This window comes from Pezoporus flaviventris, unplaced genomic scaffold (assembly GCF_033815535.1).
Source record: "Pezoporus flaviventris isolate CSIRO_AGI_PZ_B2104156 unplaced genomic scaffold, CSIRO_AGI_Pfla_v1 ptg000023l, whole genome shotgun sequence".
NCBI lineage: Eukaryota > Metazoa > Chordata > Aves > Psittaciformes > Psittacidae > Pezoporus > Pezoporus flaviventris.
Window position 1 is genome coordinate 10,099,576 of NW_026892571.1, and position 18,560 is coordinate 10,118,135.

Here is an 18,560-nt window from a genome sequence, read left to right on the forward strand (position 1 = left end):
TTGGTCACATTGACTTAAATGGGAGATTTGCTTGAGGAAGAGGGTGAAACTTGGGATTTGATGCAGTATGTTCTGTGAAAGGACATTCACCCATAACCTATATTGCCTTCACTTGGCAGTATTGTTTTATCTTTTATATCTGACACCCTCACTGCTTACGTAAGAAAATCGTTTGTACTGTCAACAGCTCTGTTTAACCTTTAATAGTAAAATTAGTAACTAAACCCAAGAGGCCAAGTCCTGAGGGTAAGGTTTCCATTAAAGTCAATGGTAATTTTGCCAAGGACAGGTCTGGAAAAGCCCTGAATTTTTACTCAGGATTTACCCCAGCAAGCTTTTCAGTAGCCTCTGTTTCTGCTCTACAAAGAGAAACTAGGACTACAGTGGCAGAGAGAGGAAACGTTAGAGGAACCTTTCTGTATTTTCCATTTAATGACTTTATTGGATGAGACATCTGATGATACCAGGTTTTTCTAATTCTCATTTTTATAAGCTATCTAATGCGCAGAAACGTCAGTTCTGGGCATATGTTCTTGTCCCTGGAGTCTTGTTCAGACATTAGAGAAACATTTCTAACTCAAAAGATAAACACTTCTGCTGGAGTTCAGGGGCGGAAATTGTTTTCATCGCAGCAGGTGTTGCCTATTAGTTCTACTAGAACTAAAACCCTAAGCTGGGCTTTAAGTGAGATGCATAATCAAGCTCTTACATCATTGTGAGATGTACCGTACTTGAACCTTTTGCTTGCTGAGACTGTATTTCCTCCAAGAAACATCCTGTTTTGCAATCTCCCAAATTCCCCATGTGCCATACAACATTAGGGATTTCATCACCTCCTGGGCACACAAGCTATGCTTTCTGCAGAAGACCCATAGGGAGGGAAAGACAGAGAGCCAGACAAGTCAGAGGTTTCCATAGTTCCTGGTGGGACCATGTGATCTATGAAAGATAGCTTTATTTTTATTCCACACACCCTCTCCTCCCGCCTTTCACTTCATGCTGTTTCCATTCTAGACCTGAGTCTGTCTAGCAGGCTGCTGATTGCATCATGTAGAGGAAGGGATCATACTGTCTTCAGTCCTGTTCAGTTGTTTCAGGCCCCTTCTTGCTTTTAATGGCCTTGGCTGCTTTATTTTTGTCCTTTGCCTTGCTGTCATACCTGTAGTGGACAAAATAGGCTGGTAAAAGGTATCACTGTTTGTAGAGTCAGTTCTTCATCTCTAGCTTTCATCAAGGTTTACTGATAAAGGAAGCAAATTTATTTGCAAGTTATGTCTTTATATTTAAGAACAGAATATATTTCTTAGCAGTTTTTTCACTTTGCGTCTTTGCTGCAAGTCTGTACTTATTTCTTTTGAACCTAGCTTGACTCACCTGAATTCACTGGGGATCGTTAGTCTGGGTTTATAAAGAGGTTTGCCAGAGCTCAGTAAGAGCTTGCAGACTCTGATTGCCCTGGGTAGTTTCACCTGGGTTATCACTCGTGTTCTGTGCTTGCTGCTTCTGACCTGTATTTAGGCTTAGCCCTTGATATTATGGGGCTGCTGTTCTTGGCCTTATGCCTTACTTTGAGCTTGTTTGGTGCTCTGCATTGTGGCTGATCCTGGTTGTGACCATGGGAGTTGCTCAGCTCCTTCCAGGTACTGGGGGGCTGTATCTCTAGCTGGGGTGCTGTCCTGCTCTCATCCTTGGTCCTGCTTCTCTGTCCTTTGCAGAGCATCTTGCTCTGTCTCCTCCCTGGCAGGATTTGACCTTCAGTTGCTGCAACTGCTTTCTAGAGAGATTTGCTCTGAGGATTGCTCACTTGTTCTATTTTGTACAGCTGACCCAGGTCAGGGTTTAAAACCTCCTTACAGCTCTGCTGCTTTTTCACAGGTTGTGCCACAGCTGCAGTGCTCACTGTTTAGCAACAATATTCATTTTTCTACCTTTTACAGTCAATTGTATTTAAAACATAGAGGAAAATGAGCTTTTTTTTTTTTTTTTTAAGAATTTTTGCTTTTTGGTGTGTTTGTTTTCTCTTTATAACAAAAGAAAGGTATGATAGTTACCAGCCACTAATTCACTGGATTAATCACTGCTTAGTTGCCTATGAAACTGCAGTTAAAATGGCACTGACTCTGAAGAGTGCCAGGCAAAGCTAGAAAGAAGATTGCCCATAAAGTTTCTTGGTAAAACTCATCAGGATTTGAATCATCTTTTAAAGCTAAAGTGCCTTACTAATGTGTATCCAGCAGAAAGGGGGGGGGGGGGGGGGTTAGAAAGAAGCAGAGAAAGAAAAGTCTTAGCACGCTTATCTTATGCGAATGTTCTTTCAGTGTTACGGCAAACCGTCCTGTGCTGCAGGATCAAGCACACACAGGAGAGAACTGCAGCCCGGAGCAGCACTTTTTCCTCATCCCACTAGAGGGTGGGTGCAGTTTGGACAAGCGAGGCTTTGGCTGGCTGAACTCTGCCTGGCTTGGCAAGGGGCACAATGGGAGTGTGAGCTTTAATTTATCACCTAACCAGGGTGGCGGGGCTGCCAGAATTGGCAGTTGGTACGTCAGAAAATATTTAGCTTGGGGACGGATGCAAGTGTTTCCCCTCTATAATTCATGCTCTATAGTCAGAAGATGCTATAAGTATTAATAATATATAAATTGAGTGAGCCAAATGCTTTTGGTTTTAGTAGCTTGAAACAAAAGTGTCTATGCTCTTTTTCTAATTGATTTATAAGTTCCTCATGTGGTATGCTCTGTGAGGCTCACTGGCAGAGTGTTTAAAAAGTGCTTGTTTCAGAGATGGGAAAAATAGAAGACATAATAGAACAGATTGTATTTTCTTTTGATTTAATATTTGCAAAATCAATCATTCTGTGACCAAACAAGACAGGCAAATAAAACAGTACCCTGATCATAATCTCCACTTTAGCAATGAAACACAGCTTGTACTTTAAATATCAATGGTTTAGAGAGAATATGATTCATTGTATAGCTGTCAGTGCCATTGGAACCAACTTCGCTGAACTTTAGTTCAGATGCAACAGGCCAAAACATATTGTCTCATTTTTTAATTTAATATTTGTATTTTTCACCTGTTCTATTGGTTTGTTTGTAGGAGCAGAGAATGCAGTCTTGGTTTAGGGTAGAGGTAGAGCTAAATATTTTTGTAGCTGAACTATATAAAGCTTGCCTGAGAAGGTGGAATTAAGGTAGAAAAGAACAAAAGTGTACAAAGTCTGGGGGGAGAGAATCTCTCTAAAAAGTGATTGAATTGACCAACATTAATTTGATGTCTAATAAAGCAAGGAAAGAGATTAGAGCTCTGCACCAGGGAAAGGTTCAAGAGAGAATGCTATGGGACTGCTTCTTCCTCTGTTAGAACAGACATTAACATGAGAAATAATCACAATGTTGCTTTTTTGACACAAAGTTGAATTAATTTGTGAAGTCCAGTTTATTGATAAGTCAGAGCTTTGATCTTAAGAATAGGATGTGCAGTTATATTAATCAAGCTGAAATAAAAAGGAAGAGAAAAGAAGAAAGGACAATCCTCTGACTTTGTCAGGTGCTGTCATGAAGAAATATGTCAGTCATATCTGGGATAACATAGTATAATGTTGCACAGTTGTATATAAGAGCAGCAGAGTCCTGCCCTGGGTCAAAGGCAAAATACTGCACAACTGACCCAGGTGCTTTGCAGGCTTCATATATCCATTTTTAATCTCCTGTTAAAGCATCAATGTTGGCCTCTGCAAAGAGAAGATGGATCACTGAGCCTGTTCTGGCGTGATAGTTCCTATGTTTTGTTCCATAGAAAGGGTTGTGATCAACAAAAACATTGCCAACCTAGGTCACTTGCCAGTTTATGAGCAATGGGATTGCTTTGTTGGTTTATGCAGCCCTGGTTGTTTTTGCTGTTATTGAAATGTGACATTGGCTGACAGCTCTGTGGGATCTCGCATATGGAGACTTTGCTCCACAGGGATGGGAGAAACTGGACAAATTATAGCGGGTTTTCACATATGGGGCCAATTCATGCCTGATGAACCCCTGTGGAAGCTGTTGGCGCTGCACCAGCCAAGAGGTTGACCCGTCATATCCACTGACTCATTGTGGTGCCGTTTGTCATGATTAAAGCACTTGAAATTTTCCTCCTAATGGGGGACCATGCTGAGTTTCAGTGTGTACTGCGCTGCTGCCTGCCTGTTTCTGTTGTTGCTAGATCTTCTGGAATTGTTTGTGTTTGTTTAAAAGGAGAACAGTGAACTAAGCTGGTGGTTGAAACAGCACATGAGGTTTAGTTGGATTATAAAAACATTTGACATTCTTTGTCACCTTCTTAAATGTGTGATGTGAATGCGTATGGGAGCTGGCAGTGTGGCTAAAGAGGAATTGGATGACAGGAATGAGACCAGAATGGTGAGAAGCAGAAGAGATGTGAACATAAAAGTGATTTTTTTTCTAGGATGGTTTCAATCCATCCTTCATCCAATAGGCTTGCAAGCAGACAGTACTGCTGAAGCAGTGATAAACATGTCTGCAGAAGATGGTATCCTAAGGTGATGACCAGAGATGAAGGGGAAATGAATTTCCAGATCTTTCAATTGTGTTCAAAGATCTGTATGTGAGAAAAGGTGGGGAAAATTTCACCCACAGTCTGTAGTGCTGTACCTGTGTTAGTCATGGTTCAATGTGGCCTGGTGTATTTGATAGGCTGTATTTGCAGTATATTAGAGAAGCTGACGAGGACATAAATGTGAAGATACAACTGCTGTACTGTTTTCATAACAATTTATGGCCATGGGTTAGAAAGCAAAGAAGCAAAGATGTTGGTATGAGTGATTTAGTAAAACCAAGTTCAAGTCCATTGTTATAAATGGTCTCTTGGGGCATAATATGGGACTTGCTTCCACTTCTTGCAATGTGTTGTGGAGGAGGGGACTAGAAGAGGAAAAGTAAAAATCCAAGAAAATGTGTGAGGCTTGAAAAGAGTAGCAGGGCTGTAGGCTCAAGAAGAGAGCCAGAGAAGCATCATCTAAATTATTTAAGATGCTTCAGAAAGGCTGAAATGGTGAATAATGATCTGGCAACTGAAAGAGTTGTGTGGGTTTTTGGTTTGGTTGGTTTTTAGTGTTTGGTTGGATTTTTCTTGTTCTTTTTAAAAAGAACTGGTAGTAATACAGCCAACTAGGAAGGGCAGTGACAGCAGACTAAGAAGTAATGTGAGCAGTGGAAGGAGAGAGTGGTGGAGAGAACTGGAGACACCTTCCTTTGGAGGTAGTGGGGGCATGCAAAGTAATGACTTCTATCACTCATTTTACTGCATTTCTGAGCACTGGTTTTACATGTTGCTAACTTTGGGCAGTGGAAAAAACAGATTACAAAGAAGGAGGAGGAAGCAAATGTGGCCCCTGGGCTTTGACTATGTCCCGCAGCCACTACCATATAGTGCTTGGCCTAAAGCAGTCTCCTCCTAGTGTTTATTAACTGGACAGGGATGAACATGAACATGTGTTAAGCAGATCACATAATCTGTCCAGTAAGACACCATGGCTGTAAGAGCATTCTTTTTTTTTTTTTTCAGAAGTGCTTAAATTTTAACAAACTGTGGTCAATAGCAGCCAGTTGTTCTCTCCATACACATGAGCTCACATGTAAGTTCTGCTTTAGGTCAAGTTGTTAGCACTGACACTGTGTATAAATGAGCACAGCAGGCTATAGAGAAAAACAGTTGTGATCATGCAGAGCCCTGAAGTTCCAGAATAAAACCTGATTTTCATATACTTTCTGAAAACAAGGAAAACTTGGGTGTACTATATGTGGAAGCAATCAAAGCACTGTCTAATATCAAAGACTTCTGTTTTAATGAAATTTTATTCTGCATAATTTGGAGGAGGAACTCTGACAGATGATTGCTCTTTCTTCAGAACTTGTTTGAGATAGTGGCTGGTGAGGTTTTAGTTGGAATTGGAAGGAGATGTGAGGGTGAGCCAGGGATGACATACACGTGGTGTTGGTCATGTCTGTAGATGGACCGTGAGAAAAGTGAGGAGTCAGGAAAGACAGGGTGGACACGGCTGTGAGATGCAGATGAAAAGGAGGATGCAGAGATTATAACAGGCTAAAATTGAGGGTAAGGAAGGTTCAGAGTCAAAGGGTGTAGGTCAGTGTTAGAGACGGTCAGGAGGTTGAAGATGGAAGGTGAAGCCGATTGATATTGAGCAGTTCAGTGTTAAAAGAGCTAGCAGAACTCAAGGAAGAAGGGCGTTATGTTTCATTTTGTCCTTGTCTTGTGGTCTGGAGTCTTGAACCCTGTTTCACACCCCTTCAACTGAGCACAGCCTTTCCCAAGCACTCATAGGCTGGGGCACTGCTTGGGCTGGAGCACTCCAGCCCTAAACAAGCAGAAAATTCAGCCCCCCAACCGGCTCTGACAGTACTGTTCCTTCCAAAGGCTGACATCATTCCTGGAAAGCCACATTCCTGATGTTACACCTAGGGATGGATTTAGCTACTGTATTTGAGACTGTGTGTCCTCAATGTATAAACTGGGCATGTTAAAAACTAGTAATAAAATAACCCCCCCCAGGCAACAAAACACAACCCCCTGACCAAAAAAAAAAAGCCCTATCTTATTGCCTTCCATATCTTGCTTCTGCCTGCAGAATCTCTAGGCAATCTTCTCTCAGTCTGGAGGTAGCTTTGGCTTCACAGTATGGTTTTTGAAGGGCCACCTCCATCAGCTACTATGTGTTAGAGCTGTAAAAATAAGAAAAATAATAATTTTACTCCCTGGAAACCAAATCAAACCACAGTACAGATCTGACGGCTCTCCAAGCAACTGAAAACAATCAGTCATAAAATGCTTTTAAATCAACAAATAGGGAACCAAAGAAATATCAACTGAGATTAATCACTATCAATTGTTCCAAGGTTTTATAACAAAGGGTCAGGAGGAGGAATTAGTCTTGCAGACTTTACACCCTTTCTTCTTTTTTATCCAAAGCAGTTATCCAAGTCAGTAAAAATGAGGTAATTATATTGCAAAATTCTTTGGATGAGAATGAGACTTGGTTCTAAAATCTGAAGCTACATTTACCCACAGCAGAAAATTGCTGGAAATCAGGAGAATAGCAGCTTGCATGTTTATTTTTCCTAGAAGAAAACAATTGACTCTTCAGAACTCATTTTGGAGTGACTGAAAACAGATGGCAATGGAGATGATTTGCAACCCAGAAGCATCAGGGTGGTTATGGATTCCTGGGAGCTTGTGTCTTGTTTGCTTGCCTCAGGCTTAAACAAATATGAACTGGACTGTGAAGCAAAAGAGACCTTTCAGGAGGCAGGAGTTCTCAATCTCTGATCTATTATACTGAGAGAATGGGAATGCAGCTATGTTCTTCCTCTGCTGTGATTATTAATAAGTTGTGTGCTAGGGACTGGGCAGAGCTGGCCTTGCCTTCCCCACATCCTGCAGAATTTGTATTTAAATCCTGTAGTGGGAGGAAAAAGGTGTGCAAAACTTCAAGACAGAAGCTTGAAAAAGAGGCGTCCCCACAGTTTTGTTCATGGGGGTGTTCAGCGGCAGCAGGTCTTCCTGGTAACTGTATAACAGTTATCTTGTTTTGCAGTAACTATAGCTATATATGATTGCAATGCACCAACAATGAAGAAAAATCATCTCTCTGTAGGCTGTATGCAGAAGACCTCAATGGATCTCCCAGTGTTTTTGGGGATAGCCTGCTCTCCAGGAATGCAGCAAGGAAGACAGACTTGTGATATGGAAATTGGTTGTCTTTATCAGAATAAAGCTGGCTGCAAAATGTTTGAATAAAGCACCTTTTGCTATGATGCTTTTTCAGTGTAAATACACCAAGATTTTGAAGTCTCTTTCTAAGCCAACAAACAAATGCATTAAATGGCAATGATGCTATATTTCTACTTGCCAGAACACCCAAACCAGGCTTGCTATTTTTCTATTAGCCGTTGAGGATAGTGATAGAAACTACTCATTTTTCTGTGTGTGAGCTATATAAAAAAATAAGATGTGGATACTCATTTCATTTTATGTATGAGTTTTCATAGTTCCTACATTTCTGTTACTCACTGTGTGATTTTTATCATTCTGTCAGTAGTATTGACAGAATCAGGTACTGCTTCAATTAATTGTGCAGCTAGAGGACACCCATGACAATACTTTTCTTGATCCAGGGAAGTGTGTAAGTAAATGCTTAATAAATTCATATTGTGAACAGTTGTGCTTGCTTAACAGAGGCTTCTGTATTTAAAGGCTAGCTTGTATGTCTATGCTTTGGTGGATCAAGGAGCAGGTACACGCTTTCACAATGCTGCTTCTTACAGTTAAAATGACACTGTCGGGAGATTCCAGAGCAAACTCCCATTTTCAGGTCAGACCTGTAGCACAGCAAACTGCCTGGGATCTAACGGTGGAGCTGTCACTTCTTTGTCACCTTTTTCATCCTTAGTTCTCAAGATGAAGATGGGCCAGACCTGACTGCCCATGCTGTAGTCATTTAGGCGGTTGCATCAGCGAACACTGAAAGTCTGCAAGGTTAATTACTGTAAAGTTTGACCCCTTGCCCTCCACTTTCTCTGAAGTTACAAGTAAGCCTTCGTGCCTTTTTATTTACCTTGCATCTTATCTCTCATTGTTCTTCTCTCCCTAGGAGTTCAGTTCTCTCTTCATGGCTTCAGTCTTTATCCTTTCTCACTTCTCTTGTTGTAATGCTGAGACTGTGGAGTTCTTTTTACTGAAGAAAGGCTACAGTGAAAAGTCCCTGCAGCCCAGGTCTCAGATAACCTGATCTGAGTTTAATCCAGTTTGTCTTAGCAGGGAGTTTTATAGCGGGGTTGGGCAGCCTCAGAAAAGCAAACCCGGGCTGGCTGTCTTGTAGCATACTCCTGTCTTGTGGCATCACAGCTGGCTTGGTCCTGGCCAAGAAGGTGTTGTAGGAGAAGGTCTTTAAATGAACTAAAATGGATGGATACCCTGTAGAGAAAGGGCCTGGCAGCAGAGGAAGGAGCTAGGACTGGGCAATTAGAGGCAGAGCCATGTGTGTATGACTTCAAGGGTACTGAGGGGGTGGGTGGTTCCTGTGCAAGTCACTGTCTTTGGAGGTTTCTTCCTACCTTCATTCTTACTAGTGCCATGTCTTAAGAGGGCTTCTTCTGGCCCCTGTATAAGGTAGCTGCTTCTTTCTGCTCTCCTCTCAGGGTCTGAAAGAATGTGACGGTTGTTGGCATCAGCTGGAAGTATTGATGGGTTGCTGAGGTGGATTTATAAGATAGCCTTTCTACAGAGAATTTTTTTTTAATAAATCGTGCCAAACTAGTTCTTGCTTCTTGCCAGTGTGTATGTTTCTTCCCTGCACAAACACTGCAAGAAGGATGCAGCAGAGCAAAGAGTCCATGTGACATCTTTGTGGTGGATGGGACAGGTCTGTCCCTGTAGTCATTAGTAATGCTGAAGTTGGCAGGGTACTTCAAGGAGTGTCAGCACTCTGCTGCCTTCCCCTGTGGGATTCTGAAAGATATGTTCTTCACTTCTGCTTTTTTTTCAGGTTTTTGGGCATTTAGGTGGGAGTGGATGCTGAAGAAATAGAGGAGGTGGTACATAACTGCAAGTTGCCTGTATCCTGATAGCATCAGAAACCACAGCTTCTTCTAAGTCTTTTGACCCAGACACTGTTCTATAAACAGTCTGGACTTGTGGTGGTGGTGGAAGTGTGCATCCATAATGCAGTTGGGGCCCATCTCTCAGCAAATAGTTCTTCAGGTGCTTGCTACCTTAGAAACGTGGCTAGAGTGCTTTGGATGTGAGAAGTAAAGTACTTGTTTACAAAGCCTTGCAAAGGAATGAAACGGTGTTCCTTACGTTAATGTTCCATTTAATAATAGCTGTCAGGCCTTCTAGGTAGACCATTTCAAGGCATTAATTGAACTTCTGGGGTGATCAAGGTCATTAACCTTTGACTGTAGCCCGCACTAGAGGCAAATTAATCATTTAAGCGTTCTCCCCAGCGTGCCTTATTGCTTAAGAACACTGCAGGAATGTAGTATATCGCTAGATAAATCATTCACCATGATATCATCAGAACTGCTGTTTTGCCATTTAATTCTAGTGGGGTACAGAATGTTTCAGACCATGGCAATTAGCATTTGCATGTACTGGAAAACCTGGTTAAGTGATGTACATGCATTTTGCACTAAAAAGTGAGGAGGGAGAGCAACAGAAGCAGTGAGGTGCATGTTGGCAGGTAGCTGCATCCTTCCCCTGGGCAGGTGCCTTAGCTATGTGGTAGTTTACTCTTATCTCTGTTGATCTGGACCATCTGTCAGGTCTTTGTCATTACCATGCTAGAGGCATGGGGTTTGTGACATAACGATGTGTTATAGTGGAGGGTACTGGGATGTAGCTGTGCACGTATCCAGGAAATCCAAAAGTATCCAGAAAAAACAATAGAAGCCGTTTAGAAATCTGTATTAGAAAGTTTATTTTTCCCCTGTGCTTCCCCTGCTGTCTGGGGAAGTTCTCTGGGAGGTGTTAGTTTTGTGTATTTTTAGAAGTGACTTTAAGCTGAAAATGTTAGTCTGTTTGCTAGCTTGGAGCAAAGCTGACAGTCTTTCCTGGGGTAAAAGTCATCCTGACTGTTACGAGAGTGGTCTGAGATGACAGTGTTCATAATTTCCTTGCTGGTACTTTCTAGACTGCTGTAATGAGCTATAGCTGGTGAAAGTACCATGAAAATGAAATATATATATATGTGTGTATACGTATATATAAAAGCATTGACAACTCAATGGTGCCACACAGTTAACAAAAAGGCTGTCCTAAACCATGCTCTCTCACTCCTTTTGGTCCCCTAATTCCTGTTCTAAGATGGGGGCTTTCTTTCCTCTCCACCTGGCTCCTCTGGGCACCCCCTTGTCCTTCCCTCATGCTGGCTGAACACTGAACTCCCTGCTCAGCTATCCCAGCAGTAGCAATTTGGAGGTTTTCAGACTACGGCATCCCAGCACAATTTTGGGTCTTTCAGGGCTGAAATGCATGTGGAGACTGTTCTGGGAAGGAAAGGGCTCTCTTTGTCCAGAGGCAGAGACAAGTCCTCATCGATGCCTGTGATTCCAGGAAGCAGCTTTGTGCAAAAAGCTGCCTCTCCTGCCTGGATGGTGACCGCACATGAGTGGTAGCCCCCAATTACCAGTCATAGTTCCCAATGAGGGGGACTTCGGTACTGAAGATAATAAGAACAGAATATTCTGTGTCTGTCTGTGTCAATGTGACCTTAGAGCAATAGGACCAGAGGGTGGAGTTTCCAAATTATGTGGCCAGTGGCTACAGTCCTGAAGGAATCCAAAAACCTCCAGTGTGCCTATGAGCAAATTGAGGAGTAATGTGTAGCTACTGGCTTCATTCTAGGACACTGTAGTCCCTAAGTCTAGCCTAAACTAATTTCCAGAGCAATGAAAGAGCAGAGATGAGTTTGAGGGAGCGCAAAAGAACATGAGCTCACCCTGGAGGTCTTAAGCTGCCAAGGTTTTCCTGAAAAGGGAGACGATTTCATGCAGACAGAATACAAGGACTCAAATGTCCCCAATAGGAAAATTTTTATTAAAAAAACCAAACCCAGACATGCACTTTCTTATTAATGTGAAAATTCGTCTGTTGTTTATGAAATCAACTCTTTGAGGGAGGTAGTCAGGGTGGGGGGGGGAGATGGAGGCAAGAAAAGAAGCTGTTTGTTAGCAAAATTAAATCCAGACAAATATTTATAGCTACTTTCAAGTGGCTTGTTCTAACATGAGTCGACTATCCTTAATACCTTCCCTTTAGCACCATTAAGCATCTCGCTGGCGCTCAGAACAAATTTATGAATGTCTTATAAAAGTCAACAAGCCACAGGAAAAAAATAAATAAAAAAGAGCCTTATGCAAACAGTGCTTCATTGCAAGAACTCAAACAAAGAAGGTCAGATTCATCATTTACTCACAGAGAGGGAAAGCCAAGAAGACTGATGAAAGATGACACAAGACCTGGCTGACTTTAAATCTCCACCTAATAGAAGTAGGTGCTGCCAGGGTGGCCACAATCTTTGCAAGCTGCTTCCCTTCCTTCTGCCACATCTCACACGTGCTGGTAGTTGCTATTCTTCATCACAGCATTGTTTTTTTGGGTAAATGTGGAGATAGGGGTGAACTGCAGGAATCTGATTTGCGGAGTCCCTTTAGGGGGTAAACCCCTGTCCAGTGGAGTGTGCAGGTCTATGGGTTTAATAGAATCAGGTGAAGGTAATTTGTATTGTTGGAGCCTGTCCATTAAACAGATGGATAAGTATAAGCATGGGGGAGTTGATGCTAAATCAGGTGACCAAATGTGACTACTTGGGATGGGAGGTGAGTGTGACCTAAGGTAATATTCCTGTTGGTTTAGACTGTAGTGTAACTTCCTCAGCTGCTTTTCAAGAGTTGCTATAAAGGGGTTTTGATAGTTGCTGGTGCTCTGTTGTGTTTAAGTACTGTGATATACAAAACAGCAATTCATTAGGAACTTGATGAAGTCAATGAGTCTTTTTATTAATCCTAGAAAGCTCCAAAGCCAGAAAGGTAATTTCACCATGAATTATGTCATTTTTCTCAGTAACAGTTACATGGTGAAGGAGGGAGGATGTCTGCATGGAGGATCTCTAGAGGTTAAAGCTGGGCTGATCGGGGCTGTAGCAGGAGAAGGGATCTCATCCAAGGCAGTGAAGTTCAGCTCAGAACCTTAGTGGAAGCCAAGTCATCCGTCGTACTGAGGAGACATTTGTGACTGGTTTCAGGTATGGAGCATGAGGGTAACTCTGGCTTTAGGGAAATGTTAAAACCAGTGAAGAGATGGGGACTATGGAAGGGGTATGCTTTGAAGCATGAGAAATGGGGAAGAAGGTTAGACTGCTCCATGGTGGGTTGATAAGCCTGGTTTAAACCTGGGACTGGAGGAGGTTTTGGCAAAACAGCACATAGCTGAGTTTTGGCAAAACAGTCATTTTAACTGAAGAAAACTCCTTTCTTATAGCACGTGTGTAGTTTCTGATGAATCACTGAATTGTTCTGCTAGCTCTTAAACCTGTGCTCTCTTTTCCTTTTCCCCAGCTTTTGGAAATCTGATCAGAATTGAAACAGAGGGGGTTTGTATTCTTTTCTTCCCACAGTAGAGAAGCAGATGTGCACAGGTCATGCCACACACAGATTGCCAGTGTGATGCAAGAAGAGTCATTCTCCCCACATAGTTGCAGAAGCAAGTGTCCCATAAGGTGACCACTGTTACAGATGAGAGGCCATCTCTTTAGCCTTCAAGGCTGTGAAGTACTTTGAAACTGTGTAAATGCAGACCTCCATTACTACTTGTGATGTTTCTGTGTTTGAAGTTACCTGGCAAAAGGATCCCTACCATCACACATCTCTTTGCTCTTGCCTGGGGATTTTGCAGCTGATGTTAAGCAGAGAAGATGGCCCTAAGGTCCTTCCTGCCAGGATCTTGGAGTCTGAGCTGCAGGGATGATGGAACTATGGCAATCTGAGCTCTGTATGCCTCAGGTTATGGCTGTGGCATATCAAGTTATCAACACCCTGCAGCCCCACAGTGGATATGCAGAGAGTGGGTTGGCCTGTTTCCCTCCTCCTGTGCAATGTATGCTTAATTGCTCTTGCTGGTGCTATCCCTGTCATTGCTCTCCTGCAGGGGTTACTGAGAAGCTCTGTCACCAAACAGACTAGTCCTTGTTAGGACTTAATGCTGCCTTCAAGTGCAGGTCACTCAAACCTCAGCGGGAGTGGGGGACAACTTACATGTGTCTATTCTAGCTCATGGAGTATAATATCCCCGAGGAAAGGAAGCTATTGCGGGCCATTGGTCGTTTTAACCTTGTAACACATTTTTAAGCAAAACTGGAAGATCTATGCCCGTGAAGGAGCCTGCAAAGTTCAAGTGAAGGGGAGTGGAAAACGCAACACTCAAACTTTTCATAATTCACACAGAAAAGAACTAAGGAGGGTGAGGGGTGAAATCAAGTGAGGGATGATGAAAGAGCCTCATGGTTTTGAACAGTTTTTTCTAGGGTTAAAGTCTGCCTGCTGCAGAGTTAGACTTTCTCCTGCTCTGAAACCATGTAAAGTTAAACAGTTCAGGAGTATTTGCTGCTGTAAACTGTTATCCAGAGTCTCAGTGCTTTTGGCTGCTTATGGTTTATCTCTCATGAGTGCCTTTTCCTTCAATATTTAAGATCATTTTCTGCTTTATGGCATGACACAAACTGATAACAAAACCCTCAATAGTTACTGTAACCACTTACTTTCTTTCAAACATTTTGTCTTGCCGAATTATTGAGTCAGCTGTAATGACCTTGATATAAACATGTACTTTTGAACTTACCTGAGGATCAAAGGCAAAGCGATGTTAAATGGAGGCTGGAATCTGGAAATGATCCATGCGTAGTTGGCATCAGTCTTCCATCTTTTCTCATTCATTTTTTGTGATGTGGAGCCTGGAGTGAATTTGCTAAGTTCAAAGGTAAGAAAAATAATTTTCATAAATGCCAGTGCTGCAACCATTGTGGTGTTTGAGTCAATCTGCCTTGTTTCTTGCTTTAGCCTGATCATCATCAATATAAATCACGTACAAATGGCACAGAAAAAAAACCCAGCAACCCAGCACCAACCCTACATTATTTTCTGATGGCTCTTTTGCTTGGATTCTCTGACTGGTCTAAAATGCCAGCCAGGAAAAGTAGTAGCACTTAACTGCAGGTTAAGGTATTTGAGAGAGAATGTGTCATTTGTCTGCAGTAATTCTCTCCTTTAAGAAATAAAGAAAATGGGAGTTCAACATCGCTAGGCTGTGTTTATGATTATTTTTTTTTTACTATTATTGACTGAGACAAATGGATCAGCTGTTTATCATTGCTAAAAAAAGCAGCCAAAACTGTACTTAACAGTAAAGTTAGAAATTTACGGTTCTGATCTGAAGAAATGAGGGATGAGTTGTGCTGGCAACACAGTTTTTCTGACTTCTGGCACTGGAATTGAGAGGAGGTTTTGTAATCTTAAAATTGACATTTAGCTTTGCTTAAGGTGACTTAAAATTCTAAAAACAAATGCTCTGGAAATCTTGCATGTTTCTGTGTGATCCTGCAGAGAAATAGAAGTCCTTTTCAGAACTGGCCTCTGATTTCATGGACCTCCCTTTTTAAATGCTTAACCTGAAGTATGTGAGCTGACATGGAGAGCATCGACAGCTTCACTTGGCTTTAGCTGGAAAAGAAAAGGTGGCTATTTGGGAAAACCAGGCCTCCTTCGTCCTGTAGGTTAGACATTAAAAACAAGGAGACATTTAAGCAGCCTATCTGACATACTCACTTGTGTTCTGAGGGTAGGTTGAGCTGAAACAACTGTAATAACCCGGTTTCCTGGTTCTCCTAAGCTCTGTCTTGTAGCCTGCTCTTCCCTGTTGGTAGGTGGTAAGAACAGAAGGCTATGTGGGGTCAAGGACAAGAGTGGTTTTCTCCTTAAAAAGAAAACCAGTTGTTTCCCTCAGCCCCCCTCACACCCCCCTGGATGTTGAAATTGATAAAATCCCTGCTGTAGCTATCACATCTTCTTTATAGATCTGTTGGGTTTCCAGTGAGTAAATATCTATAAACATTAAATATTTAAGAAGTTAATTTTCCAGGCTCTTGGTGACATTAAACGGTAAATAGGTTTTTATGGAAACCCGGCTCTCCAACAGCTGTAAATCCCTAACAGTAACACCAAAAAATATTGCTTTTTTTTTTTTTTCCAGCCACCCAGTCTTTAAAATATTAACAGTGTTTTTTAAGTTTTACTTTTACCAGCAGTCACTTTTCCAGCTGTTGAGCTGACCAACACTTGCATTTCTCTTCACTTCCAGCCCATCAGACTTTTGTACATTTTTATTTTAGTTTTTAACAAGGAGGAAGCTGTGTTGACTTCTTGGTCTTATTCTTAAAATTATATTTCTGAATGCATTTAAATGAGGCTTGTCACTGGTGCCTGAACTGCACAGAAGTCCTCTCTGTCCTGCAGAGTAACGTTTTACAGGCATAAATATGGAAAAGAGGCTGCTGCCATTGTGACATAGCAACAAAATACTACATATTTATTTGTACACTCCAGCTCAGTTCTGACATCAGACCTTACTCTGCACTGGTGCCACTAAATCTTCTTGGGACATTGCAGTCATGCACTGTGGCATGACGCTGGGACAGAAAAGGCTCCCAGTAACTTTCCACTTGCCTCATGGAGACCCTCTGCTCACAAGAAACTCCTTCCTGAAGAGGTTCTCCACTCCTGACTGATATTCTGTGCCATTTACTTCTTCTTTTTTCCCCTTCTCCATTTGCCAGGAAAGTCAACGTGTCAGTGGGCTGGATGTAGGTCAGACTAGGGGAAAAGGACATTTCCAGGACTTTCTCCTAAGGTCTCTTTCGACTTGTTAGACCCACTGCAAGGAACAGTTTTTCTCTACATACTTCTTGGTGGAGAGAACTGCCTGATACTGAAGGTGGGTGGATGGGAAAAGCCTTGAGAGTGGCCAGGGTCCTGAGAGCTCATGATGGAGGGAAATTGTGCATTGACTGTGCCTTGAGAGGTCCAAATACATTCAAACTGGGTCTTGCACTGATGTGTGATTTGGAACAGCCACCAAGACCTTTGCAGCCATTGGTAGTGCTAAAGGGATTAGAGGGGGCTTGAAGAAGTGAAGGAAGATTCAAGATGGTGTTGAAGTTCAGGCATTGTTTTGTGTTCCCCAGTGTTTGGCTACAGCTAGCTCTGCAGCCCTAATGGTCCTGTCATCTGCTTGTGAACATTTTACAGATCTTTCTTCATTTGTTGTACAAAAACAATTAGCAAAGAGCATCAATGAAATCAGTCATAAGAGCTCAACATGAGCAACAGCTGAAGAGATTGCTAGGCGCAGATGAGGAAACTGATGTCTGTACTTTTGCTAGTAATTTTGGTCTGCTCTAGTTTATAAAAGGAGGTGTATCAGGGAAGTTGCACAATCTGGAACTTGAATGGAAAATAAAGAGGATTCACAGAAACAGATAATTCTCCTAAGGGAAAAATAAACTCCCAAGAAAGTGAATGGCTCAGTATTTTAACGCAGGTTACCAGCAAATGAGAATTTAACAGAACTGGCTGCGTATGGCCTTTCTTTCTGTTGTGCAGCTCAGGGTTTAGAACATCCATCTACCAGTCATGGCCAGTATGTTTTTGTGTAGTGGGACAACGTGCCTTTATCCCTTCACTAGAAAGTGGTTGGGTTTAGGTTGGATTTGGTGGGTTGTACTGATTGTATCTGACTTGACCTCAGCCTTTTTGCTAAGAAAGTATCTTCTACCTTGTCTGAGGGGATGAAACAGTGCACTAAGACAATCACAGGCAAGCGACACAAGCCACAGTACAACACATTCCTGCTTGGTGCATTTCAGCTTGCAGTTATTGTAGAGTAGGTTTAAAGTATGTTGACATTCACTGGTTTGTATCTGGGTTACCTTTCTCTTTCCGTCTCCTTTAAGTTGGCAGCGGGTTCTTAGGCAGCACTCCCAAATTTCTTGGAGGAGGCCATTCTTCACACCCTCTGATGCTGAATACTTCGGGACCACAGTTCTGCATATTCTCACTGTCGTCTAAAGACTGATGTGGGACAAGATCCTGCTCTCCTTTGTTTAGTTGTTCTAAAGATTGGGCCTTTCACTTGGACTGCTGCCCAAGTATTTTTACAAGTCCAGACTTTCATTCTGCCCTTGAGAGCTGCTAGGGTTTTTTCTCAGGAGTTTGTTTATATATGTCTCTCTCCAGCCTGGCTTTTGGGGGGAAGGGAGAAATACACAAGAAGAGCTAAAGGATCTTGATACACATGATAATTTGTTATTAGTTGTAAATGAAAAAATCAGGTGCTCACCTTGGCCTAATGTCTGAGGTGTGTTTAACCAAAGGACAGATAGCTGACAATCAAAGTTCTTGTACAACAAAGAGGGAACATCAATCACAGTTTCATTCACGATTATTTCTTTCCCCTGCCTCAGTAGAACTGTGTTGGCATTAAACCTAATCTGCCCATCAAAGCCAATCCTATCACAAGGCCACTCCTTTCATCGCTGCTGTGAGGCAGGGTTGGATCAGACAAGGTGAAATTGCTGGTCTATCCACCACTACCCAGAGCTCATGTTCCAGATGGGCATATGGTTTGATTTGCCTCCCTGCCCTCCCGTCCCTGTGGCAACATCATTTTCCCTTGAGCCAGGGAGCAGATTTGCAAGCTTTGCACCTACTAGTGGTGAATGGAACGGCTCAATTATGTTGTGAACCCAGTCAGGAGGCAGTTTGGCTCCTGCCTTTTTTATGTAGTTGGTCAAAGATACCTACTGTCATGTTCTGCCAGTTTCCATTAGACCCAGGCAGGAGCTGCTTTAGGTTTCTTAGCCCTTCGAAGCTCTTCCTAGAAGTCATGCCGTATCCCAGGAACTGCTGTGATTTAGCTGCTGTGGACGCAAC

The 18,560-nt window shown here is 42.3% G+C and overlaps 2 long non-coding RNA genes across 2 annotated transcripts; one reads left to right on the forward strand and one right to left on the reverse strand.

Moving 5' to 3' along the window:
- Positions 1–905: 905 nt before the first annotated feature.
- Positions 906–1,474, reverse strand: LOC133271297 (uncharacterized). Its single transcript, XR_009744070.1, has 2 exons — positions 1,375–1,474; positions 906–1,159 (listed from the first exon to the last, which is right to left on the reverse strand). It is a non-coding gene; the product is annotated as an uncharacterized LOC133271297 (long non-coding RNA).
- Positions 1,475–1,573: 99 nt separating this feature from the next.
- LOC133271298 (uncharacterized) lies at positions 1,574–7,909 on the forward strand. Its single transcript, XR_009744071.1, has 2 exons — positions 1,574–1,640; positions 7,676–7,909. It is a non-coding gene; the product is annotated as an uncharacterized LOC133271298 (long non-coding RNA).
- Positions 7,910–18,560: the final 10,651 nt, after the last annotated feature.